The sequence below is a fragment of the Myotis yumanensis genome, unplaced genomic scaffold, assembly GCF_028538775.1.
Source record: "Myotis yumanensis isolate MYYU_CA2020_CCGP unplaced genomic scaffold, mMyoYum1.0.hap1 SCAF_3, whole genome shotgun sequence".
In the NCBI taxonomy this organism is placed as follows: Eukaryota; Metazoa; Chordata; class Mammalia; order Chiroptera; family Vespertilionidae; genus Myotis; species Myotis yumanensis.
Window position 1 is genome coordinate 91,038,789 of NW_027223754.1, and position 26,787 is coordinate 91,065,575.

General features: G+C 38.1%; 1 protein-coding gene and 1 pseudogene across 1 annotated transcript in view; both read left to right on the top strand.

Annotated features, from left to right (window-relative positions):
- LOC139006242 (phosphatidylinositol 3,4,5-trisphosphate 3-phosphatase TPTE2-like) overlaps nucleotides 1–26,787 on the top strand; it is an 85,183-nt gene that overhangs the window by 12,108 nt on the left and 46,288 nt on the right. The gene's annotated exons all lie outside the window — the stretch shown is intronic.
- Nucleotides 14,897–19,090, top strand: LOC139005065 (cytochrome c oxidase subunit 5A, mitochondrial-like; annotated as a pseudogene).

A 26,787-nucleotide genomic window follows, 5' to 3' on the forward strand; every position in this document is an offset into this window, starting at 1 on the left:
AAAAATCAAAAGATACCTTGAAACAAATGAAAATGAGGACACAATAACCCCAAATCTGTGGGAAGTTCATAGCATTACAGGCTTATCTCAAGAAATAAGAAAAAGCTCAATAAACAATCTAATTTTACACTTAAAGAAACTTGAAAAAGGGCAACAAAGCCAAGAGTGAGTAGAAGGAAGGAAATAATAACATCAGAGCAGAAATAAGCTAAGTAGAGTAAAAAAAAAAATACAAAAGATCATTGAAACCAAGAGCTGGTTCTTTGAAAAGATAAACAAAATTGGCAAACCTTTAACAAGACTCATTGAAAGAAAGGTAGGAAGAAAGAAAGGAAGAAGAAAGAAAGAAAGAAAGAAAGAAAGAAAGAAAGAAAGAAAGAAAGAAAGAAAGAAAGAAAAAGAAAGCCCAAATAAATAAATCAGAAATAAAAAAGAAGAAGTGCTAATTGACACCAAAGAAACCCAAATGATTATAAGACAATATTATGCCAACCATTTGGACAATATAGAAGAAATGGACAAATTCATAGAAGCCTACAACCTTCCAAATAAGTAAACCAGGAAGAATGAGAGAATCTGAACTGACAGATTACAACTAGTGAAACTGACGGAGTCATAAAAAAAAACTCCCCAAAACAAAAACCCTGATGGCTTTAGAGGTGAATTTTACCAAACATCTAAAGAAGAACTAATTCAGATCCTTCTCAAGCTATTCCAATTTTTTCAAAAGGAGGAAAGACTCCCAAGCTCATTTTCTGAGGCCAGCATTATCCTACTAGTAATTCCAAAACTAGATAAAGACACAACAAAGAAAATTCTAAGCCCATATCCCTGATGAACATAGGTGCTAAAATGCTCAACAAAATATTAGCAAACTAAATCCAGAAATACATTAAAAAGATCATATACCATGATCAACTGGGATTTTTTCCAGGGATGCAATATCTGCAAAACAATAAAGCAAATTCACATAAGCAAATTCAAAGATAAATACCACATGATCATACCAATAGATGCAGAAAAAACATTTGATAAAATCCAGCACCCATTTATGATGAAAACTCTCAGCAAAGTGGGAATAGAGAGAACATACCTCAATATAGTAAAGGCCATATATGACAAGCCCACAACCAACATCATACTCAATGGGCAAATACTACATCTTCCTCTTAAAATCAGGAACAAGACAGGGATGTCCGCTTTTACCTCTTATTTAATATAGTGCTGGAAGTTCTAGCCATAATTATCAGACAAGAAGAATAAATAAAAGGCATCCAAATTGTAAAGGAAGAAGTAAAACTGTCATTATTTGCAGATAATGTGATGTTATATATAGAGAACCCTAAAGATTCCACCAAAGTAATACTAGAACTGATAAGTGAATTCAACAAAGTAGCAGGATACAGAATATCCAGAGATCAGTTGCATATCCAATAACAAAGTGAAAAGACAATCCACTTAGTTGGAGAACATTTTCACCAATGATACATCTGATAAGGCATTAATATCCAAAATTTACAAAGAACTTATACACTAATAATGAACTATCAGAAAGGGAAACTAAAAAACAAATCCCATTCACTATTGCTTCAAAAGGAATAAAATACCTAGGAATAAATGTAACTAAGGATGTAAAGAAGAGCAAAAAAATGATAAGATACTGAAGAAAGAAATTGAGGAAGATACAAATAAGTGGAAGTATACACTGTATTCATGGATAGGAAGAATTAACATCATTAAAATGCCCATACTACCCAAAGCAATCTACAGGTTCAACATGATTCCTGTCAAGATACCAATGGTGTATTTCGCAGAACTAGAACAAATGATTCAAAAATTTGTATGGAACCACAAAAGATCTCTAATAGCAACAGCGATCCTGGGAAAGAAGAACAAAGTTAGAGGAATCACCCTGTCTGATATCAAACTAAACTACAAGGCCACAGTAATCAAAACAGCATGGTACTGGTATAAAAACATACATATAGATAAATGGAACAAAATAGAGAGCCCAGAAATAATTCCATAGCTTTATAGTGAATTAATATTTGACAAAGGAGGCAAAAACATACAATGGACTAAAGATAGACTATTCAATAAATGATGTTGGGAAAACTGGACAGATACATGACAAAAAAAAAAGGGAAATTAGACCACCTTCTTACACCACACACAAGAAAGACTTAAATGTTAGACTCAAAGCCATAAAAATCCTAGAAGAAAACATACACAGGAAAGTCTTAGACATTTCTTGTAGCCATATTTTTTCTGCTATATCTCTTTAGGCTAGGCCGCAGTGGTCAGCAAACTCATTAGTCAACAGAGCCAAATATCAACAATACAACGATTGAAATTTCTTTTGAGAGCCAAATTTTTTAAACTTAAACTATATAGGTAGGTACATTGTTATTAACTTAATTAGGGTACTCCTAAGGCTTAGGAAGAGCCACACTCAAGGGGCCAAAGAGCCACATGTGGCTCGCGAGCCACAGTTTCCCTAGCCGCTAGGGAAACAAAAGAAAAAATAAACAAATGGATCTACATCAAACTAAAAAGTTTTTGCACAGCAAAGGAAACCAATAACAAAATGAAAAGACAACTCATTTAATTGGAGAACATTTTCACCAATGATACATTTGATAAGGTATTAATATCCAAAATTTACAAAGAACTTATAAAACTCAACACACACACACACACACACACACACACACACAACACACAAAAAACAAAAACAAACAATATCATTTTTAAAATGGCAAAAGACCTAAATAGACACTTTTCCAAAGAGGACATAGAGATGGACAATAGACAAATGAAAAGATGCTCAATGTCACTAATCATCCAAGAAATGCAAATTAAAACCACAATGAGATATCACCTCCCACCTGTCAGAATGGCTATCATCAATAAATCAACAAAAACAAGTGTTGGCAAGAATGTGGAGAAAAGGGAACCCTTGTGCACTGTTGGTGGGAAGACAGATTAGTGCAGCCCCTGTGAAAATCAGTATGGAGTTACCTCAAAAAATTAAAAATGGAGTCTCCTATGACACAGCAATTCCACTTCTGGAAATTTATTCAAAAAAATCTGAAACACTAATTTGAAAGAATATGTGTACATCTATGTTCATTGCAGCATTATTTATAATAGCCAAGATTTGGAAGCAGCCAAAATTTCCATCAGTAGATGAGTGGATAAAAAAGCTGTGGTACATTTACACAATGGAATGCTACTCTGCTATAAAAAGGAAGAAAATTTTACCTTTTACCATGCATGGATGGAACTGGAGAGTATTATGCTAAGTGAAATAAACCAGTGAGAGAAAAACAAGTATCATATGATTTCACTCATATGTGGAATTTAATGAGTAAATTGAACTACCAAGCAGAATAGAAACAGACTTACAGATAGCAGCAGACAGCTCTGGTGTGTGTATGTGTGTGTGTGTGGGGGGGGGGGGGGGGGGGAGGGGGTGGGTGGGCGGGGGGGGGGGGAAGGAGGGAAAAGCAAAAAAGTAAAAAAGGAAGAGAACTCATGGACATGGACAATGGTGTGGTAATTGGGGAGTGAGAGGAGGGAGGTAGGTGGAGGTGGAAGAGGGCCATAGAGGGGATAAATGGTGACAGAAAAAATAAAATTAAAAAGAAAGTTATTCATGGATGTTCAACTCTGTGGGGGTTGGCACCATTAACCCTAATGTTGTTCAAGGTTCAAATGTATAATTACATATAAATTATATGTAGTACATAACTATGTATTATTCTATAAATATTTTACATATTGCTGTTATATCTATAACTAGAGGCCTGGTGCACAAAAATTTGTGCACTTCAGGGCGGGGGGGGGGGGGTCCCTCAGCCCGGCCTATGCCCTCCTGCAGTCTGGGACCCCTCTGAGGATGTCCACCTGCTGGCTTAGGACCACTCCCTGGGGGATCGGGCCCAAGCTGGCAGTCAGACATCCCTCTGGCAGCCCAGGAGCCCTCGGGGGATGTCCACTTGCTAGCGGGGAGCAGGCCTAAGCTTCAGTCAGATATCCTTAGCACTGCTGAGGAGGCGGGAGAAGCTCCCACCACCACCACTGTACTGGCAGCTGTCAGCCTGGCTCGTGGCTGAGCAGAGCTCCCCCTGTGGGAGCGCACTGACCACCAGGGGTCAGCTCCTGCATTGAGCGTCTGGCCTCTGGTGGTCAGTGTGTGTCATAGTGACCAGTCATTCCCAGTTGTTCTGCTGTTAGGGTCAATTTGCATGTTACCCTTTTATTATATAGAATAGAGGCCTGGTGCACAGGTGGGGGCCAGCTGGTTTTCCCTGAAGGGTGTCTAGGATCAGGGTGGGGGTCCTGCTGGGGTGCCTGGCCAGCCTGGGTGAGGGGCTGATGGCAGTTTGCAGCTGGTCACACCCCCTTCAGGATGGGGGTCCCCACTGGGGTGCCTGGCCAGCCTGGTTGAGGGGCTGATGGCTGTTTGCAGGCTGGTCAAGCCCTTTCCAGTGGGGACCCTCACCCCATGGAGGTTTGGCCAGCCTGGGTGAGGGGCTGATGGCTGTTTTCAGACTGGTCACACCCCCTTTAGGGTGGGGGGTCCCCACTGGGGTGCCTGGCCAGTCTGGGTGAGTGGCTGAGGGCCATTTTCAGGCTGGCCAAGCCCCCCCGGCGACGGAAGCTCCCAGCCTCTTCTTTTTTTTTTTTTTTAAATTCTGGGATTTATTTACCTTCTATAATTGAAACTTTGTATCCTTGAGAGGAGCTCAGAGCCGGCCAGGGCGGGTGGGAGGGAAGCTTGGCTTCTTCCATCGCCAGGGGAAACCCAAGCCTCCTGCTCGCTCCCGCTCCGTGGCCACAGCTGGCTGAAAGCAGGTATCTGGGGTTTATTTACCTTCTATAATTAAAACTTTGTTGCTTTGAGTGGAGCTCGGAGCCGGCTGCGGCAGGTGGGAAGCTTGGCTTCCTCCATCATTGAGGCAACCAAGCCTCCTGCTTGCTCCAGCTCTGTGGCTGCAGGCTGCTATCTTGGATTGGGTTAATTTGCATATAGTCGCTCTGATTGGCTGGTGGGCGTGGCTTAAGGCATAGTGAAGGTACGGTCAGTTTGCATGTTTGTCTTTTATTAGTGTAGATAATAAAAAGGTAATATGCTAATTGGACCGGACATCTTCTAGGCATCATTCCGGACGTCCTTTATGACAAAGCCAGGGCTGGAAGGAAGCCAGCCTGAGTCCTGGGTGCCTGTGGGTGGCCCAAGGGAAGCCAGCCCATGTCCCTGGTGCCTGCAGGCAGCCTGAGGGAAGTGCCAGTGGCCTGGGTGTTGGAGGGAAGCCGGTGCTGGCAGCTGGGGGAAGGAGGCCTACTCTTGCACAAATTTTCATGCATCGGGCCTCTAGTACTATATAATTACATATATAAATTACATATATATATAGTATAAATTGATTTCTTTTTTAAAATTTAAGTATGGTTGACATATAATATTACCTTAGATTCAGATGTACAATATTGTGATATGACAAATATATCTTATGATGTGATCATCACATTAAGTCTACTAACTGTCACTGCAAAGTATGATGTTAGCTATGGGCTTTTTATATATAACCTTTATCATTTTGAGGTACATTCCTTCTATACCCACTTTGCTGAGAGTTTTCATCATAAATGGATGTTAAATTCTGTCAAATGCTTTTTTTTAACATCTATTGAGATGATCATATGATTTTTGTATTGGTTTTGTTGATGTGATGTTTTACATTAATTATTCTGTGGATATTGAACTTTCCCTGTATCCCTGGTATAAATTCCACTTGATTGAAAGGTATAATATTTTAATGTATTGCTAAATCCAGTTCTCTAGTATTTTATTGAGAATTTTTGCATCTATATTCATCAGGGATATTGGTCTATAATTTTCTTTTCTTTTTTTTTTTTGCAGTGCCTTTGTCTAGTTTTGGTATCCTGGTAGATTGAGTTTGGAAGTGATCTTTCTTCTTCATTTTTTTGGAGTAGTTTGAGAAATATAGCTATTAATTCTTTTAAAAATATTTTCTGTGAAGCTGTGTAGTCCTGGGATTTCATTTGTTGTGGGTTTTTTATTACTGGTTCCATTTTATTCCTAGTAATCAGTTGTTCAGATTTTCTGTTTGTTTTTACCTAGTTCAGTTTTGAAAGATTGTGTGTTTCTAGAAATTTATCAAGTTCTTCTAGGTTGTCCAATTTGTTGGCATATAATTGTTTATAGTATTCTTTAATGATCCCTTATATTCTGTGATGTTGGTTGTAATCTCTTCTCTTTAATTTCTGATTTTATTTATATTGGCTCTCTCTTATTTTTTGCTGAGTCTGGCTAAAGGTTTGTCAACTTTATTTTTTCAAAGAATCAGCTATTAGTTTCATTGTCATTTTTTCTATTTTTTCATCTGTATTTTGTTCATTTCACCTCTGATCTCTATAATTTCCTTGTTCGTATTTATTTGGGGTTCTGTTAAATCTTTTTTTAGTTCCTGTAGGTATAAAATTAGATTGTTTATTTGAGACTTATCTTGTTTCTTGAGGTAGGCCTGTATAAATATGAACTTACCTCTTACAAAGGTTGTTGTTGCATCCCATAAGTTTTGGAAAGTTGTGTTTTCATTTTCATTTGTCAAAAGGTAGGTTTTTTTTAAAAAAAGAAATTTATTAAGATGTAATTCACATGCTATATAGCTTACCCATTTACAGTGTAAAATTCAATGGTATTTACTATATTCACAGAATTGTACAACCAACATCACAGTCAATTCTAGAACATTTTTATCACCTCAAAAAGAAACTCTTTAGCTACTGCCCCCTCCCCCTCCCATTTACCTCAGCCCTAAGAAACCACAAATTTGTTTTATGTCTTTATAGATTTGCCTATTCTTGGCATTTCATATAAAGAATCATATAATGAGTGGTCTTTTATGACTGGCTTCTTTCACTTAACATAATTTTCTCAAGGTTCACCCATGTGGGAGCATTTATATCAGTACCTTTTTCTTTTTTGAGACCAAATAATATTTAGTGTTGGTATACCACATTTTGTCTACCCATTTTTAAGTTAATAGGCATTTGGATTGTTTCCACCTTTTGGGGATTATGGATAATGCTGCTATAGACATTTGTTTCATTTGTCACATTTTTGCATGGACATATGTTTTCCTTTCTCATGAGCATATTAGGAGTAGAACTGCTATAGTATATTGTCATTCTAGATTTAATGATTTAAGAAACTACTGGACTCTTTTCAAGTGGTTGCACCATTTTATATTTCCACCAGCAGTGTTAAGAGTTCTAGTTTCTCATCATCCTCTCCAACATTTTTCTTTGCTTGACTTTTCATTCTAGCCATCCTAGTGGGTATGACATGGTATCTTGTCATTTTGATTTGCATTTCCCTGGTGACTACTGACACTGAGAATCTTTCCATCTGCTTATTGGTCATTTGGCTATCTTCTTTGGAGAACTGTCTACTGAGATAATTTTTTATTTTCAAATTGGGTTATTGGTCTTTTTATTATTGAGTTCTTTATAGGTGACATCAGGGGAATGGTGGTGTGAGAGTGCACTCCCCCCCCCCGCCCCAAATTTCAATAAGTTAACCAACTATAATTCAACAAAGAAATCCCTGCTCAACATAGAGGCACACCTGAGAGACCTGCGCACTGAAACATCGAAAGGCGGGCAACCAGGAATAGACAGGGAGACGACAAGGGAGGAAAGCACAGATGGCCTGCAGACACAGCCCTGCAGCCGGGAGCTTGTGGCTCAGCTGGCTGGAAGAGGGGAGAAAGCCGGAGGTAGCAAGTGCTTCCTTCAACTGGAAGAAACAGAGAGCTGCGGGGGACAGTCCAGCAGGGCCAGCCAAGAGGAGCAAATGGTGACTGAACCAGCGGACGCCTGACAGAGCATGGGGTTCTGCCATGTGGCTTTCTACTGTCAGGCCAGTTGGTGGTATTTCAGACAACAACCCTGTCCCTCCTTGGCCCCCCAAAAAACATGCTTCCTATTGCCATTAGCATCAGGCCTACAAGTATATTATCTTAAACCAACAGCTAATGCAGTAGAACCACTGTTTCCCTCTATGCCTGGTCCCCAGGTGGGGTGTTTGGAGTGGGACCCCACAGAGGTCAGGGGTCTTCATTACAGTGAAGGCAAAACAAACCCCAGCAACAAGCAGCATGCCTGTACTGTCTTATGGAAGCCAGAGGTTCAAGATGGGAGATCACAGAGATAAAAAAATAAAAAAATCTTGCGATTCGGCGCCATCTACTGGAAAATAATAGAAAGATCTCTTCAGAGATAAATGCATAAGCAAAGGAGGACATCAAATACCATGAAGAACCACAGTAACCATGATGACCAGAAAGAAAACAAAAAATCCCCAGAAAGCAAGCTGGAACACATGGAAATATGTGCTATAAATGATAGAGATTTCAAGATTGCAGTTCTGAAAATGCTCAACGAGATGCAAGAAAATACTGACAGACAGTTCAGTGCACTCAGAAAACAAATCAATAAACAAAATGAGTACTTTACCAGAGAGATTGAAACTTAAAAAAAACAACAACAATCAGAAATCCTGGAAATGAAGCATGCAATTAAGAAGACAAAGAATGAACTACTGAGCATAGAAAACAGAGCCAACCAGATGGAGGAAAGAATTAGTGATATCAAAGATAGGAATCAATAAATGACACAGAGGTAGGAAGAGAGAGAGAACTAAGCATAAAAAATGAAACAACTCTATGAGACCTATCTGATTCTATCAGAAAAAGCAATATTAGAATTATAGGCATTATGGAGGAGGAAGAGAGGGAGCAGGGAATGAGAGTCTATTAAAACAAAAAGTAGATAGGTTCTTCCCAAACCTATGGAAAGAACTAGATCCTTGAATCCAAGAAACAAACAGAACAACTAGTTACCTCAATCCAAAGAGTCCCTCTCCAAGGCACTTGGTAGGGATAAATAAAGATTATCCAAGACATACAGAAGCTAAGGAATTTTTTTTCATTTAAGTTTTTTTAAAAATTAAATATTTATTGTTCAGATTATTACATTTGTTCCTCTTTTTCCCCCCTATAACTCCCCTCCTCTCAGTTCCCGCCCCACCCTCCGCCCTCACTCCCCACCCACTGTCCTCATCCATAGGTGCACGATTTTTGTCCAGTCTCTTCCCGCATCTCCCACACCCCTTTCCCCCCCAAGAATAGTCAGTCCATTCCCTTTCTATGTCCCTGGTTCTATTATAATCACCAGTTCATTCTGTACATCATATTATTTATTCACTTGATTCTTAGATTGACTTGTTGATAGATGCATGTTTGTTGTTCATAATTTGTATCTTTACCTTTTTCTTCTTCTTCCTCTTCTTAAAGGATACCTTTCAGCATTTCATATAATACTGGTTTGGTGGTGATGAACTCCTTTAGCTTTTCCTTATCTGTGAAGCTCTTTATCTGACCTTCAATTCTGAATGATAGCTTTGCTGGATAAAGTAATCTTGGTTGTAGGTTCTTGGTATTCATCCCTTTGAATATTTCTTGCCATTCCCTTCTGGCCTGCAAAGTTTCTGTTGAGAAATCATCTGACAGTCGTATGGGTATTCCCTTGTAAGTAACTGAGTTTCTTTCTCTTGCTGCTTTTAAGATTCTCTCTTTGTCTTTTGCTCTTGGCATTTTAATTATGATGTGTCTTGGTGTGGTCCTCTTTGGATTCCTTTTGTTTGGGGTTCTCTGCGCTTCTTGGACCTGTAAGTCCATTTCTTTCACCAGGTGGGGGAAATTTTCTGTCATTATTTCTTCAAATAGGTTTTCAATATCTTGCTGTCTCTCATCTTCTGGCACCCCTATAACTCTGATGTTTGTATGCTTGAAGCTGTCCCAGAGGCTCCTTACACTATCTTTGTATTTTCGGATTCTTTTTTCAGTTTGCTTTTCCAGTTGGGTGTTTTTTGCTTCTTTGCATTTCAAATCTTTGACTTGATTCTTGCGCTCCTCTGGTCTGCTGTTGGGTGTCTGTATAATATTCTTTATTTCAGTCAGTGTATGCTTAATTTCTAGTTGGTTCTTTATCACAACATCGAGGGTCTCATTAGATTTCTTAAGGCTCTCATCAAGTTTATCGGCAGTTTCTAGCAAATTATTGAAAGCCCTTAAAAGTGCGTTTTTTAGCTCTATATCCTCCATTTCTGTCATGTTTATGCTTTCTTGGTGCACCCCCTTGTGGTCTTTGTGCGCAGTCTTGTTGTAGTTAAGCCTTGATTGTTGTTGGCAATAGGGGATGAATTGATCTCCAGGCTAACTGGCTATGAGAGTCAGCTGTGTCTGCAGTGGGAGAGCTTCTGTGCTGAATCTCTAGGGCGGTGCTAATCTAGCCTTTGCCTGAGGCTATCAGGCAAATGCCTCTGTGCAGGGCTTGGGCGGGGCGGGTCCCAGGGCATCTACAGGGCAGGTGGAGCGAGCAGTTATGGCTGCTCTCAGTTCCGACCCCAGCGGCTCTGCATCCCCTGCAAACCTCGGAGAGAAAGCTGCCTTCCCGCTTCTCCCATTTGAGTCTGGGTCCCTAGAGAATCACCCGGATCTGGAGCTCAGAGTCTGAAACTCCCTCCCGATTGAAAACAACAACCACACCCTCCGCCACCAGCCTGCTCAACATGCACTCTGCACCTTAGTATTTCACTTCAGCACTGCGCCTCCTCTGAGTCTCGTATGGTATCCTCTTTCTGCCTAGTTGTAGAACTTCTACTCAGCCAGCCTTCCTGTGGTTCTGGATGATGTCCGTTCCGTCTTTTAGTTGTATTTTTGAAGTGGTTGTTTGAGGCAGCAAACTCCAGAGTTAACCTATGCCGCCATCTTGGTTCTCCCGAAGCTAAGGAATTTTATCACCAGAAAACATTGATTGCAGGAAATACTCAAGGATGTTATTATACCTGAAACAAAGAACATAAGGTCAGAGCACTAAGAGTAAGATCAACAAAAAACTTACAGCATAAGCAGGGATTATTTGTGACAACAAAAAATTTAAAGGGGGAGAAATGAAAGATCTGACCTGGAAAAGGAAGATGAAAATCAGATGCACTCAGAAGAAAAAAAAAACTACAATATATATGCAACTTCTTCATTTGCTATACACCTAATGGTAACTACATACAAACCCCCCCCCCCACCCCCCCACCAGGACATAGCTTAAAAAAATAAGAAACATAGGAAAGATGTATATGGAATACCATCAAACAAAAACAACAGACAGAAACATAAAGGAAAAGAATCAATGGAGATACAGAACTACCAGAAAATAAAAGATAAAATGACTATAGGAAATCCTCATACATCAATAATTACCCTAAATGTAAATGGATTTAACTCACCAATAAAGAGGTACAGAGTGGCAGAGTGGATAAAAAAACAAAACCCAAACATATGCTGCCTACAAGAGAAACATCTAAGCTGCAAAGACAAAGGTAGATTAAAAGTGAAAGAGTGGAAAATGATTCTCCAAGCAAATAACATCCACAAAAAAAGCAGTTGTGGCCATACTTATATCTGACAAAGTAGATTTAAAGATAATAAGAAACAGAGATGGATACTTTATAATGAACACTACATTAAGAAAACATAACACTTATCCTATATAATAAAGAGTAATATGCAAATGGTCGTTATGCCATGACACGTAATGACCAATCAGCAGGAGGGCGGGGCAGTGAACTATGAGCGGGGGGGAGAGCTACAGGAGGGCGGGGCAGGTGGCGGTTGGCAGGGTGGCAGATGAGGCAAGTGGCAGTGAGCTACTTGCACATGGATTCATGCACAGGGCCACTAGTTGATATATATGCACTCAGCCATGAAGCACTGAAATATATAAAGCAACTACTCACAGAACTAAAGGGAGAAACAAATAAAACACAATCATATGTGGGGAATTTAATACTCCATCGACAGTTCGAGATAGATCATTCAAACAGAAAATCAATAAAGAAATGCCAGCCTTAAATGACAAACTAGACCAAATGGACATAATTGACACTTACAGAACCTTACATCCCAGAACATAAGATTATACATTTTTCTCCAGTGCACATGGAACAATCTCAAGGATAGGGCATATGCTGGGTCAAAAACTAACATCAACATCTTCAATAAGATTGAAATTATACCTAGCATATTCTCTGACCATGATGCCATGAAATTAGAAATCAACTGCAAAAAGGAATTAAAGAAACACACAAATACATGAAGATTAAACAACAAACTACTAAAAAATAACTTGGTCAAAGAAGAAATAAGAGATGAAATCAAAAGATATATGAAGACTAATGAAAATTACAATACAGCACATAAAAATTTCTGGGATACAGTGAAAGCAGTAATAAGTGGGAAGTTTATATCATTACTGGCCTATCTCAAGAAACAAGAGAAATCCCAAGTAAACAACATCACATCTTAAAGGACTAGAAAAAGAAGAACAAAAGCAACCCAAAGTCATCATAAAAAAATGAAATAATAAAAATCAGAGGAGAATTTAATAAAATAGAGTACAAAAAGACTATACAAAAAATCAATACAACAAAGAGCTGGTTCTTCGAAAATATTGATAAAACTGGCAAACCCTTGGCTATACTCATTAAGAAAAAAAGGGAAAAGATCCATATAAACAAAATCAGAAATGGGAGAGGAGAAGTCACCATAGACATCACAGATATATTAGAATATAATGAAAGACTATATGCCACCAAATTCAATAATATAAAAGAAATGGGTAAACTCCTAGAAATATATAACCTTCCTAGACTAAATCATGAAGAATTGGAAAATCTAAATAGACAATCAGCAGTAAAGGAAATTGAAACAGCTATCAAAAAACAAAAATCCAGAACCAGATGGCTATACCAGTGAATTCTACCAAATGTTCAAAGAAGATTTAAAACCTGTCCTTCTCAAACTCTCCAAAAAATAGAAGAAGAAGTAACTTTCTAACACATTTTATGAGGCCAATATAGATAGCCCTGATACAAAAACCTGGCAAGGATAACACACAAAAAAGAAATCTACAGAACAATATATCTGATGAATACAGATGCAAAGATAAACAAAATACTAGCAAATTTAATACAACAGTACATCCCAAAAATAATACATTATGATCAAGTCAGCCTCATTCCAGGGGTACAAGGATGGTTCAACATACATAAATCAATCAATGTAATACATCACATTAACAAAACAAAGCATAAAAATCATATGATCTTATCAATAGATGCAGAAAAACATTTGATAAGATACAACATCCATTTATGATTAAAACACTCAATAAAATAGGAATAGAAGGAAAGTACCTCAACATAATAAAGGCCATCTATGATAAACCCTCAGCTAATATAATACTCAATGGTGAAAATTGAAAGCTTTTCCTCTAAGATCAGGATTAGACAAGGATGTCCAGTCTCAACACCCTTATTCAACATAGTGTTGGAAATTCTAGCCAGAGCAATAAGGCAAAAGAAATAAATAAAAGACATCCAAAAAGGGAAGGAAGAAATAAAACTATCACTTTTTGCAGATGACATGATTCTGTATACAGAAAACCCTAAAGACTCCACCAAAATAATTTAGAGAAAATAAACAAATATAGTCAAGTCGAAGGTACAAAATCAATGTGCCAAAATCCATTGCCCTCCTATATGCTAACAACAACACTTCAGAAAAAGAAATGGAACTGCAACCAAAAGAATAAAATACCTAGGAATAAACTTAACAAAGAACTCAAAAGACCTATATTCTGAAAATTACAAAGCATTATTAAAAGAGATTGAAAAAGACACAACAAAATGAAAAAGTATTCTGTGTCCATGGATTGGAAGAATCAGTATAGTTAAGATGGCCATATTGCCCAAAGCAATATACAGATTTAATGCAATTCCTATAAAAACCCCCAATATCATTTTTTAAAGAAATAGAACAAGAAATCATCAGATTTGTATGGAACCACAAAAATCCTGAATAGCCAAAGCTATCCTGAGAAAAAAGAACAAAGCTGGAGCTATCACACAACCTGACTTCAAATTATATAACAGAGCTATGATAATCAAAACAGCATGGTATTGGCCAAGAAACAGACACACAAATCAGTGGAACAAAATAGAGAGCCCAGAAGAAATCTGGGAGGGAGTCAAGATAGCAGCCAGCAGGACAACAGTGAGGGAGAGAGTGTGAGTGAGTGAGGGAGCAAAAGGGGAGTGAGTGGTGTGTGCATGTGTAAGTGAGGGGCAGTTAGATTCTTGCAGGAGTCTCAGAGGGCAGAAGACCAGGCTCTCCTAGATGGGAGATCCCCTGCTCCTCCTGCAAGCACTCCCTGGGTGGCCAGCTCTGGCACAAAAACCATGCTGTCTTGAAGGGGAGAGCTGCTGTGACTAGGAACTCAGCCTCACCACCACCAGACTGGCCTCAGACACCATACCGGACCCTATAGCCACTCTTACCAAAGACCTGAACCTCATCTGCAGACCCACAGACACTGATACTCTAGCCTCCCTGACCACAGGCTCCTGTGAGTACCAGAGGGTACTCACTTTCACTGGCCTGGCTCCAGCCACAGGCCCCACACATCCTGGTGCCTGGACTCTCTGGTGACTCTTGGGGTGCATGACTCTCCCACCAACCCATCGCTTCAGCCTGGGGCCCTGTGAATCCCAGCACCTGGGCCCTCTGGTGACTCTGTGTGTGTGACCTTCCTGCCAAGCCCTCTGCTTCAGCCACAGGCCCTGCAGAACTCGGTGCCTGGACCCTATGGTGAGAGCAAAAATGGGGAAACAAAGAAACAACCCCCAAAGGAAAGAAAAGGAGGATCACCAGGAAAGGAACTAAATGAAACAGAGGCATAAAATATGTCAGAAAAAGAATTCAAAGTAAGGGTCATTCAGTTTATAAACCAGCTGGATGAGAAAATCAACAACTTATGTAAGAATAAAGAGGAAATCAAGAATTACATAGCTACAATAAAGAACACAATTGAAGGTTTCAATAGTAGACTAGAAGAAGCAGAGGACCAAATTAGTGAGTTAAGACAGGGCAGGTAAAACACACCCAATCTGAACAGCGATTAGAGAAAAAATTAGAAAGCAGGAGGAGTGCCTAAGGGAACTTTGGGGCTACATGAAACAAAGTAACATCCGTGTAATAGCAGTGTCAGAAGGACAAGAAGAGGAGCAAGGATTAGAAAATCTATTTGAAGAAATAATGACAGAAAACTTCCCTGATTTGGGGAAGAAAAAAGTCACACAATCACAGAGAGTCCCAAACAAGATGAACCCAAAAAGACCCACACCAAGACATGTCTTAATTACAATGGCAAACATTAACAACAAAGAGGGAATCTTAAAGGTTGCAAGAGAGAGACAGAGAGTAACAAACAAGGGATCTCCATTAGATTATCAAATGATTTCTCAACAGAAACACATCAGGCCAAAAAGGAATGGAATGAAGTACACAAAGTGATGCAAAGTAAGGGACTGAATTCAAGAATACTCTATCCAGCAAGGCTATCATTCAAAATTGAAGGGGAAATTAGGAGCTTCACAGACAAAAAAAGGCTAAGGAGTTTATCACTACCAAGCCAGCAATGCAAGAAATGCTAAAGGGACTGGTGTAAAAAGAAGAAATAGAAAGAGAAGAAGGAACACAGGTGTAAAGAATAAAAATGGCTTCAAACAAATACCTATCAATAATAACCTTAAGCATAAATGGTCTAAATCAGGGGTGGGCAAACTTTTTGACTCGAGGGCCACAATGGGTTCTTAAACTGGACCGGAGGGCCGGAACAAAAGCATGGATGGAGTGTTTGTGTGAACTAATATAAATTCAAAGTAAACATCATTACATAAAAGGGTACGGTCTTTTTTTTTTAGTTTTATTCATTTCAAACGGGCCGGATCTGGCCCGCGGGCCGTAGTTTGCCCACGCTGGTCTAAATTAAGCATGTCAAACTCAAAGACTAACATGGGCCAAATAAACAAGGTTTAAGTTTATGTGGGCCGCAAAAAAAACAAAAGCTTCAATTTTCATAGAAACATAGGTTATTTCAATAGAGACATGTTGAATGCAAAGGGCTGAAATAAATGAGTAACTATTAACATAAAATAATAGAACATTTTAATAAAAATTAACATTTTTTCTTGAACATTAACTTACCAGACACTGAATAACTGCACAACTTAATAAACAAAATGCAAATAAACCTATTTTTCTTGTTCTGAGAAAGCAAAATATTTCCTGTTACACACACCAAAACAAGTCAATACAGACTAATGATGTGGCAATAGGCTGTTAAAATATTCGCTGTTAGTATTAGTGGAGAGAAATGGTGTACCTGTGTGTAAGGTGCATAAGGGAAATGAATGCAACATGATATAGTAACCAGTCATTAGTGAACATTTTAGTTCATTATTAATAATTATGTATAACACGATATTGTAAAAATTATGTTACAAAATTTTTATTAAAACATTTCTTACATACTGTTATATTGCCTGGGCCACAAAAATATTCATTGTGGGCTGCATGCGGCCCACAGGCCACGAGTTTGACATGCTTGGTCTAAATGCTCCACTCAATCAAAAGACATTGAGTGGCTGAATGGAAAATATCTTTCAAGGAAATGGAAATTTTAAAAAAAGTTGGGGTAGCAATACTTATATCTGACAAAAGAGACCTCAAAGTGAAGGCCAAAGCAAGAGATAAGGAAAGCCATTTCATAATACTAAAAGGATCAATACAACAAGAGGATGTAACTCTGGTAAACATATATGCACCCAATGCAGAAGCACCCAAATACATAAAAAAAACTTCTGAACAATATCAAGAGAGAGATCAACACAATATAATCATAGTAGGGGACTTTAGTACCCCATTGACATTACTGGATAAATACCATAGACAAAAAATCAGCAAAGAAATAGCAATCCTAAATGACTCACTAGATCAGATGGAATTAATTGACATCTTCAGACCATTTCACCCCAAAGCTACAGAATATACATTCTTCTCGAGTGCACATGAGACATTTTCAAAGATAGACATCCGTGTAATAGCAGTGTCAGAAGCTGTAATCCACTTTCACAAGCAAAGTCTCTTCAAATTCAAGAAGATAGAAATCATATCAAGCATCTTCTCAAATTATAATGGCATAATATTAGAAATTCAAACACTTGGAGGCTAAATAGCATATTATTAAACAATGATTGGGTTACCAAAGAGATCAAAGAAGAAATAAAAAACATCCTGGAAAAAAATGACAATGAAAACACAACAATCCAAAATCTATGGGACACACTGAAAGCAGTCCTGAGAAAGAAGTTCATATCATTACAGGCCTACCCCCAAAAAACAAGAAAAACTAGTAATAAATTATCTAACTGTACAATTTAAAGAATTAGAAAGAGAGGAGCAAGAAAAGCCCAGAGTGAGCAGAAGGAAAAAAATAATAAAGATCAGAGTGGAAATAAATGACACAGAGACCAAAAAAACAAATAAACAAACAAAACAAAGCAATTCAAAAGATCTATAAAACCTAGAGCTGGTTCTTTGAAAGGATAAACAAGATTGATGAACCTCTAGCCAGACTCACCAAGAAGCAAAGAGAGAGGACCCAAATAAACAAAATCAGAAAAGAGGTGAAATAACAACAGACCGCACAGAAATACAAAGGCTGGTAAAAAAATATATATATATACTGTTCCAACATACTGGTCAACCTAGAAGAAATGGACATATTCCTAGAAAAATACGACCTTCCAAAACTCAATCAGGAAGAATTAAAAAAAATCTAAATAAGCTGATAACTATTGAGGAAATTGAAGCAGTAATCAAAACACTTCTAGAGAGCCTGGCTATAAAACCATAAGTATACGGTCAGATAATTTTCAACAAAGGAGACAGAAACACACAATGGAGTTAAGATAGTATCTTCAATAATTGGTGCTGGGAAAACTGGAAAGCCACATGCAAAAGAATGAAAGTGGATTACAGTTTGTCCCCCATGTACAAAAATTAATTGAAAATGAATCAAAGACTTAAATATAAGACCCAAAACAATGTTACATAGAAGAAAATATAAGTACGAAACTTATGGACCTTGGTTGTAGAGAACAATTTCTGAACTTGACCTCAAAGGCAAGGGAAGTAAAGGCAAGAATATATCAATGGGATTATATAAAACTAAAAGGCTTCTGCACAGCAAAAAAAAAAAAACTGACAGCAAAACAAAGAGTCAGCCATAGATGGGACATGATATTTGCAAACAGTAGCTCTGAGAAAAGTTTAATTTCCAAAATATATAAAGTACTCATAAAACTCAACACCAAACAAACTACCCAATCAAAAAGTGGGCAGAGGACAGCCGGCTTCTCTTCAGCTTCAGCCTGCGCGCTGCCATTGCCATTTCGCTGGGTGCCGCTTTCCGTCGCTGCGCTGTAGCAGCGGCCGCAGCCTCCCGAGCCAGCTCTCGAGGCCTCCTGCACCCCGCACCGGCCCAGGCCCCGCCGTGGGTATCGAGTCAGTTCGCTGCTACTCCCATGGGTCACATGAGACAGATGAGGAATTTGATGCTCGCTGGGTGACATACTTCAACAAGCCAGATATTGATGCCCGGGAATTGCGTAAAGGGATGAACACGCTTGTTGGCTATGATCTGGTTCCAGAACCCAAAATCATTGATGCTGCTTTGCGGGCATGCAGACGGTTAAATGATTTTGCTAGTGCTGTTCGCATCCGATTGGTTGTTAAGGACAAAGCAGGTCCGCATAAGGAAATCTACCCTTATGTCATCCAGGAACTTAGGCCAACTTTAAATGAACTGGGAATCTCCACTCCAGAGGAACGGGGCCTTGACAAAGTATAAACCCTATCGATAGGATTCCCAAGGATTTACTGATAATACTACTTGAGTGTAAACAATCACCTGGAAATACTGATGATAACATATTACCTTATTTGAACAAGTTTTCCTTTATTGAGTACCAAACCATGTAATGGTAACTTGAATTTTAATAAAAAGGAAATGAGTTTGAACTGAAAAAAAAAAAGTGGGCAGAGGAGCTGAAAATACACCTCTCCCAAGAAGACATATGAATCTCCAATAGATATATGAAAAGATGTTCAACCTCACTGACAATTAGGGAGATGCAAATCAAAACTACAATGGGCTACCACCTTACACTTGTTAGAGTGGCAGTTATCAACAAGACAAGCAATAACAAGTGTTGGAGAGGTTGTGGAGAAACCTCACTGCTGATGGGAATGTAGACTGGTGCAGCCACTATGGAAACCAGTCTGATGATTCCTCAAAAATTTAAGAATAGAGTTACCATACAACCCAGCCATCCTCTTCTGGTTATACAGCCGAAAAACTCAAAATCATGTATTTGCAAAGATATATTAGTATGTACCCCTATGTTCAGTGCAGCATTATTCATGGTGGCCAAGACATGGAAGCAACCAAAGTGTCCCGCAATAGAGGATAAGGAAGACGTGGTACATATACACAATGGGATACTATTCAGCCATAAGAAAGGATGAAATAGCGCCATTTGCAACACCATGATGGACCTTGAGAACATTATACTATGTGAAATAAGTCATTCAGAAAAAGCTAAAAGCTATATGATTTCGCTCACATGTGTGATATAAAACTAAAACTCTTGACCACAAACAGCAGTATGGTGATTGCCAGTGGGAAGAGGGTGCGGGTTAAGGGGGTCCTGATACATGGTGACAGAAGATTTCACTTTGGGAGGTGGGCACATGGCAATATATAGATCTTATAACACAGAAACCCACACCTAAAGCCTATATGTACATGTTGACCAATGTCACTCCAATCAATTTAATTAATAAATATTTTTAAAACGTTCTTTATATATTCCACATACAAGTTTCTTCACAGGCATGACTTGAAAATATGATCTCTCATTTTATAGGTTGTCTTTATACTTTGTCTATAGGGTTGTTTGAAGCACTAAAGTTTTTAATTTTGATTAAGTTCAATTTATTTTTTCTTTGGTCGCTAGTGCTTTTGGTGTCATACCTAAGAATGCTTTGCCAAATCTGAGGTCATGAAAATTTAACCTATGTTTTCCTCTAAGAATTTTATAGTTTTAGATCTCCCAATTAGATATTTGATCCATTTTGAGTACATTTTTATATAGTGTGATTCAAAGGTCAATTTTTCTTAATGTGGCTAACCAGTTGTTCCAACACCATTTGTTGAAAGACTAAAATATGATTGTAATGGCCTGTTTGCTACAAAAGATATGGTTCTCAAAGTGTAATCACCATAGCAGTAACCTTACTTGTTAGAAATGCAAAGTCAAGATCCCATCGCAGACCTATTGAATCTGAAACTCAACAGTTGGGCCCAGCAATCTTTGTTGTTTTTTTTTTGTTTGTTTGTTTTTTTAACATATTTTATTGATTTTTTACAGAGAGGAAGGGAGAGGGATAGAGAGTTAGAAACATCAATGAGAGAGAAACATCGATCAGCTGCCTCCTGCACATCCCCCACCGGGGATGTGCCCGCAACCCAGGTACATGCCCTTGACCGGAATTGAACCTGGGACCTTTCAGTCCGCAGGCCGACGCTCTATCCACTGAGCCAAACCGGTTTCGGCCAATCTTTGTTTTTTATTGAATTTATTGGAGTGACATTGGTTCACAAAGCCATAAGGTTTCAAGTGTACAACTCAACAAAACATTATCTGCACGCTGCATTATGCACCCATTGCCCAAAGGAAAGTCTCTTCCGTCCTTATTTACCCCCCTTTGCCCAACTCAAACTACCCCATCCCCTTTTCCCTCTATCACCAAACTATCGTCTGTGTTCATGTGTGTGTATGTATGTATGTATATATATATATATATATGTATATATATATATATATATATCCTTCACCTTCTTTTACCCAACCCCCAACCCCCACCCCTCTGACAGCTGTCAGTCTATTTCATGTATCCATGCCTCTGTTTCTATTTTATTCATCAGTTTATTTTGTTCATTAACTTCCACATATAAGGGAGATCATATGTTATTTATCTTTCTCTGACTGGCTTATTTCACTTAGCATAATAATCTCCAGGTCCAACCATGCTGTTGCAAAAAGTAAGATTTCCTTCTTTCTTATGACCAATTAGTATTCCACTGTGTAAATGAACCACAGCTTTTTTAAAAAAGATTTTTTATGGATTTGAGAGAGAGAGAGAGAGAGAGAGAGAAACATTGATGTGAGAGCAAGACATCATTTGGCTGCCTCCTGCATGGCTCCTACCAGGAATAGAGCCCACAACCTGAGCATGTGTCCTGATGGGGAATTGAACCAGTGACCTTTTGGTACACCGCCCAAGTCACACCAACCAGGGCTGAACCACAGCATTTTTATTCACTCATTTACTGATGGGCACTTGGGCTGTTTCCAGATCATGGATATTGTAAATAACATTTCTATGAACATAGGGGTGCATATATTCTTTCTGATTGGTATTTCAGGATTCTTAGGATATATTCCCAGAAGTGGGATTTCTGGGTCAAAAGGCAGTTCCATTTTAATGTTTTGAGGAAACTCCATACTGTTTTCCACAGTGACTGCACCAGTCTGCAGTCCCACCAACAGTGCATCAGGGTTCCGTTTTCCCCACATCCTTACTAGACTTGTTGTTTATATATTTATTGAGGACAGCCATTCTGACAGGTGTGAGGTGACATCTCACTGTGGTTTTAATTTGCATTTCTCTGATGATTAGTGACATTGAGCATCTTTTCATATGTCTATTGGCCATCTCTATGTCCTCTTTGGATAAGTGTCTATTCAGGTCCTTTGTCCATTTTGTTTGTCTACCTGGTGTTCAGTTATATAAATTCTTTATATATTTTGGAAATTAACTCTTATCAGATGTAACATTGGTTAATATGTTGTCCCATTCAGTGTGCTCCCTTTTCACTTTATTGATGGTTCCTTTTGCTGTGCAAAAGCCTTTTAGTTTAATGTAGTCTCATTTGTTTATTTTTTCCTTTGTTTCCCTTGCTCAAGGAAATACATCAGCAAAAATATTTCTATGAGAGGTGTCTGAGGTTTTAATGCCTGTGTTTTGTTCTAGGATTTTTATGGTTTCATGACTTATGTTTAAGTCTATTATCCATTTTGCGTGTATGTGTATGGTGGTCTAGTTGCACTTTTTTGCATGTACCTGTCCAAATTTCCCAACACCAATTGACCATAAAAATGTGGGTTTATTTCTGAACTCTCTGTTCTATTCCATTGATTTATATGCCTGTTCTTATGCTATTACCAAGCTGTTTTGATTTCAATAGCTTTATAGTATAGTTTGATATCAAGTAGCATGATTTCTCCAACTTTGTTTTTTCTTAAGATTGCTGTGGTGGTTCAAGGTCTTTTTTGGTTCCATATAAATTTTTGAAGTATTTGTTCTAGATCTGTGAAATGTGCCATTGGTAATTTAACAGGAATTGTGTTGAGTCTATAGATTGCTTTGGCTAGGATGGACATCTTAATTATGTCAGTTCTTCCAATCCATGAACCTGGTATATGCTTCCACTTTTTTGTATATTCCTCAATTTCTTTTTTTTAGTATTCTATAATTTTTGGAGTACAGGTCTTTTACCTTTTGGTTTAATTTATTTCTAGGTACCTTATTTTTTTGTTGCAATAATAAATGGGATTGTTTTCTTAATTTCTCTTTCTGATAGTTCATTATTGGTGTACTAGAGGCCTGGTGCATGGATCCGTGCACCAGTGGGGTCCCTCGGCCTGGCCTGCACCGTCTCGCAATCCAGGACCCCTCAGAGGATGTCAGATTGCTGGTTTCAGCCTGATCCCCGCTGGTGCATGAATCTGTGCACTGGGCCTCTAGTATGCATGTAAGATCTTTGGTTAATCTCTTCCCACCCTCCCCCGACTCCCTTCCCTCTGAGATTCATCAGTCTGTTCCATGTTTCCATGCCTTTGCATTGAGCATCTGCCCCCTGGTGATCAGTGTGCATCATAGCTACTGGTTAGAATATAGATAAAAATGCCACTGATTTCTGAATATTAATTTTATATCCTGCTAATTGCTGAATTCTTTTATTAGAACTAGTAGGTTTTTGGTGGAGTCTTTAGGGTTTTCTATATATAATATCATGTCATCTGCAAAGTACAGCCATTTTACTTCCTCCTTTTTCAATTTGGATGCCTTTTCTTTTATCTTTTTGTCTGATTGCTGTAGCTAGAACCTCCAGTACTATGTTGAATAAGAGTGGTGAAAGTGGACATCCCTGACTTGTTCCTGATCTTAGGGAAAATATTTTTATGTTTTGCCCATTGAGTATGATGTTGGCTGTGGGTTTGTCATACATGACCTTTATTGTTTTGAGAAATAATCTCTCTATTCTCACTGTGCTAAGAGTTTTTATCATAAATGGGTGCTGGATTTTATCAAGTACTTTTTCTGTATCTATCGATATCATCATGTGCTTTATCCTTCAATTTGTTTATGTGATGTATAATGTTTATTGATTTGCAAATATTTTACCAACCTTGAATCTTTGGAATAAATCTCACTTGATCATGGTGTATAATCTTTTAATCTATTGCTGGATCTGGTTTGCTAATATTTTGTTAAGGATTTTAGCACCTATACTCATCAGGTATTGGCCTATAATTTTCTTTCTTTGTAATATCCTTATCTAGTTTTGGAATTAGGATAATGCTGGCCTCATAAAAAGAGCTCTTGGTAGTGTTTTCTCCTCTTCAATTTTTGGGCAGTTTGAGAAGGATAGTGTTAGTTCTTCTTTGAATGTTTGGTAAATTCACCTGTAAAACCATCTGGTCTAAGACTTTTATTTGCTGGATGTTTTTTGATGACTGCTTCAATTTCATTAGTTGTAATCTATCTACTCAGATTTGCTGATTCTTCCTGATTCACATTTGGAAGATTGTATGTTTCTAGGAATTTATCTATTTCATCCAGGTTGTCTAGCTTGTTGGCATATCGCAGTTCATAGTATCTATACTAATAATAGAGTAATATGCAAATTGGTTGGGACACCATTATGTAATAACAGATCAGCAGAAGGGCAGGGCAGCAAGCTACGCGTGGTGGAGAGCTACAGGAGGGTAGGGCAGAGAGCTATGAGTGGCAGAGAGCTATGAGCAGTGGTGGGCAGGGCAGCCAACTGAGGCAAGCGGCAGCGAGCTACCTGTGCAAGGATTTGTGCGCAGAGCCACTAGTTTTCTTATAATCCTTTGTATTTCTGCAATGTCAGTTGTTACTCCCCCTCTTTCATTTCTGATTTTATTTATTTTGATCCTCTTTTTCTTTCCTTGATGAGTCTGGTTAAAGATTTGTCTATCTTTTTTTATCTTTTCAAAGAACTAGTTCTTGCTTTCATTGATTTTTTTTGTATATTTTTTAGTCTCTATGTTATTTGTTTCCATTCTAATCTTTATTATTGCCTTTTTTCTACTTACTCTTGGCTTTGTTGTTCTTTTCTAATTCCTTTCAGAGTAGGATTATATTGTTTATTTGAACTCTTTCTTGCTTCTTGAGGTAGCCCTGTAATGCAATAAACTTTCCTCTCAGGACGGCTTTCACTGTCCTCAGAATTTTCACTGTCCAAATCCTCTAGATTTGGAGTTGTGTTTACATTTTCATTTATCCAGATAACTTTTTATTTCTTCCTTGATCTCATTATTAACCCATTCATGTTATTTAGCCTCCCTGTGTATGAATGTTTTTAATTTTTTTTGGAATTGTAGTTGATTTCTAGTTTTATACCATTGTGGTCAGAGAATATGTTTGATATCATTTCAATCTTCTTGAATGTATTAAGACTTATTTTGTGACCTAACATGTGGTCTATCTTTGGGAATGTATCGTGTGCTCTTGAGAAGAATGTATATTCTGATGCTTTGGGATAAAATGTTCTGTAAGTATCAATTAAATCCATCTGATCTAGTGTGTCATTTAAGATCGCTCTTGCCTTGTTGATTTTTTTTGTCTGGAATATCTATCCATTGATTTCAATGGGATGTTAAAATTCCCTGTGACTGCATTACTGTCTATCTCCTCCTTAATGTCCACCAAGATTTTCTTTATTTGTTTTCTTCTATGTTGGGTGCATATATGTTTATAAAGATTATATCCTCTTGCTGGATTGATCCCTTTAGTATTATGTGGTGACCATCTTTGTCTCTTGGTATGTATGTCCTTTGCTTTGCAGTCTATTTTGTCTGATATAAGTATTGCTATCTCAGTTTTTTGTTTCCATTTGCATGGAGCTATTTAAATATGTTTTTATTTATTTTAGAGATAGAGGAAAGGAGAGGGAGAGAGAAAAAAAAAAACATTGATGAGAGAGAAACACAGATCAGCTACCTCCTGCATGCTCCCTAGTAGGGATTGAGCCTACAACGTGGGCATGTGCCCTGACCAGAAATCGAACCAGTGAATTCTTGGTACATGGGACATTGCTTAATCCACTGAGCCACACTGGCCGGACATGCATGGAGTACTTTATTCCATCCCTTCACTTTCATTCTGTTTATCTTTTGTTCTGAAGTGGGTCTCTTGTAGACAGCATATATATGGGTCACATTTTCTTACCCTGTGTCTTTAGGCTGATCCCTTTACCATTTTTAATCAGCATCTCTGAAGAGATAATCATCTGTTTTCATAAAATCTATAAGTCATAAATCACCCCACTGGTATATCTACTATTCATATTCATATTTATTCTTATCATTTGCCAAAGTGCAGGCTCAAGTTTGAGCTATTAGTTCAGCTATCTAGGCAGACTGAGTATTAGGCAATAGAACTTAGGCTTCAGTGGTTGCATGTTCCATTATAACAATATATCCTGGACAGAGAATACCTTTGTCATTTTTAAGATAAGAGCCGTCTACAAGCTATTTTAAGTGAAGGTTGACTACAGGGTGCAAGATTCAGTTCTGGCCATACTTGACTCCTGATAGAATGCTAAGCAGTCAGGTGGTTCCCCTTTATTCTTCAGAGGAAATAAAGTTGTAGAGTTTTATTTTGAAGAACATTGAATAGCAAAATGCAGAGCAAATGGTAGAATTTCATGAGTGGTACAATTGAATATTCTTTATTCTGGCCAAGGACAGAAACTGTCTATCTAGTCACAGATTGTGACCCCAAAAAGGTAGTTTCTTGGCAAAGTTTAAGTTTTCTCTAGGTGTTATATGTATGTCTCCGTTCAGCTCATTTGGGTTAGAGGTGTTTGGAGTCTTCAGGTAAACTCCTTAGACCAGCAAACACAGCAGTAAGTTGTCTACATATTGGTACAAGGATGGACTCATGAAAAAAAGTGAAATCAGTAAGATTATTTTTTAGACATTTAGAGCAGTATAAAGATGATTTTAAATGTCCCTGAACTTTTTGGTACATTAATTTTCCCATTAAAAAGTAAATACTGACTATCCTTATATGATGGTATACTAAAGAAGGCTGCACATATTTTAGTATACATATTATAGTATATATTGCCAAATCCAATGGACTCTTATCAGCAATAAATCAAATGTTTTATTTTCATGCCATATTTGCCAGCATTGGATTTTCTCATTAAAAAGGAAAGGGCTGATTTCATGGGTGAAAGTGGCATTTCATTTCTGCTTTGACTTCTCTATTGGTGAGGGTGAATATTTCTTTATGTAGGTTCTTAGCCAGTGAATTTTCTTTTTTGTGAATTTATTTATGTTTTTGGCCC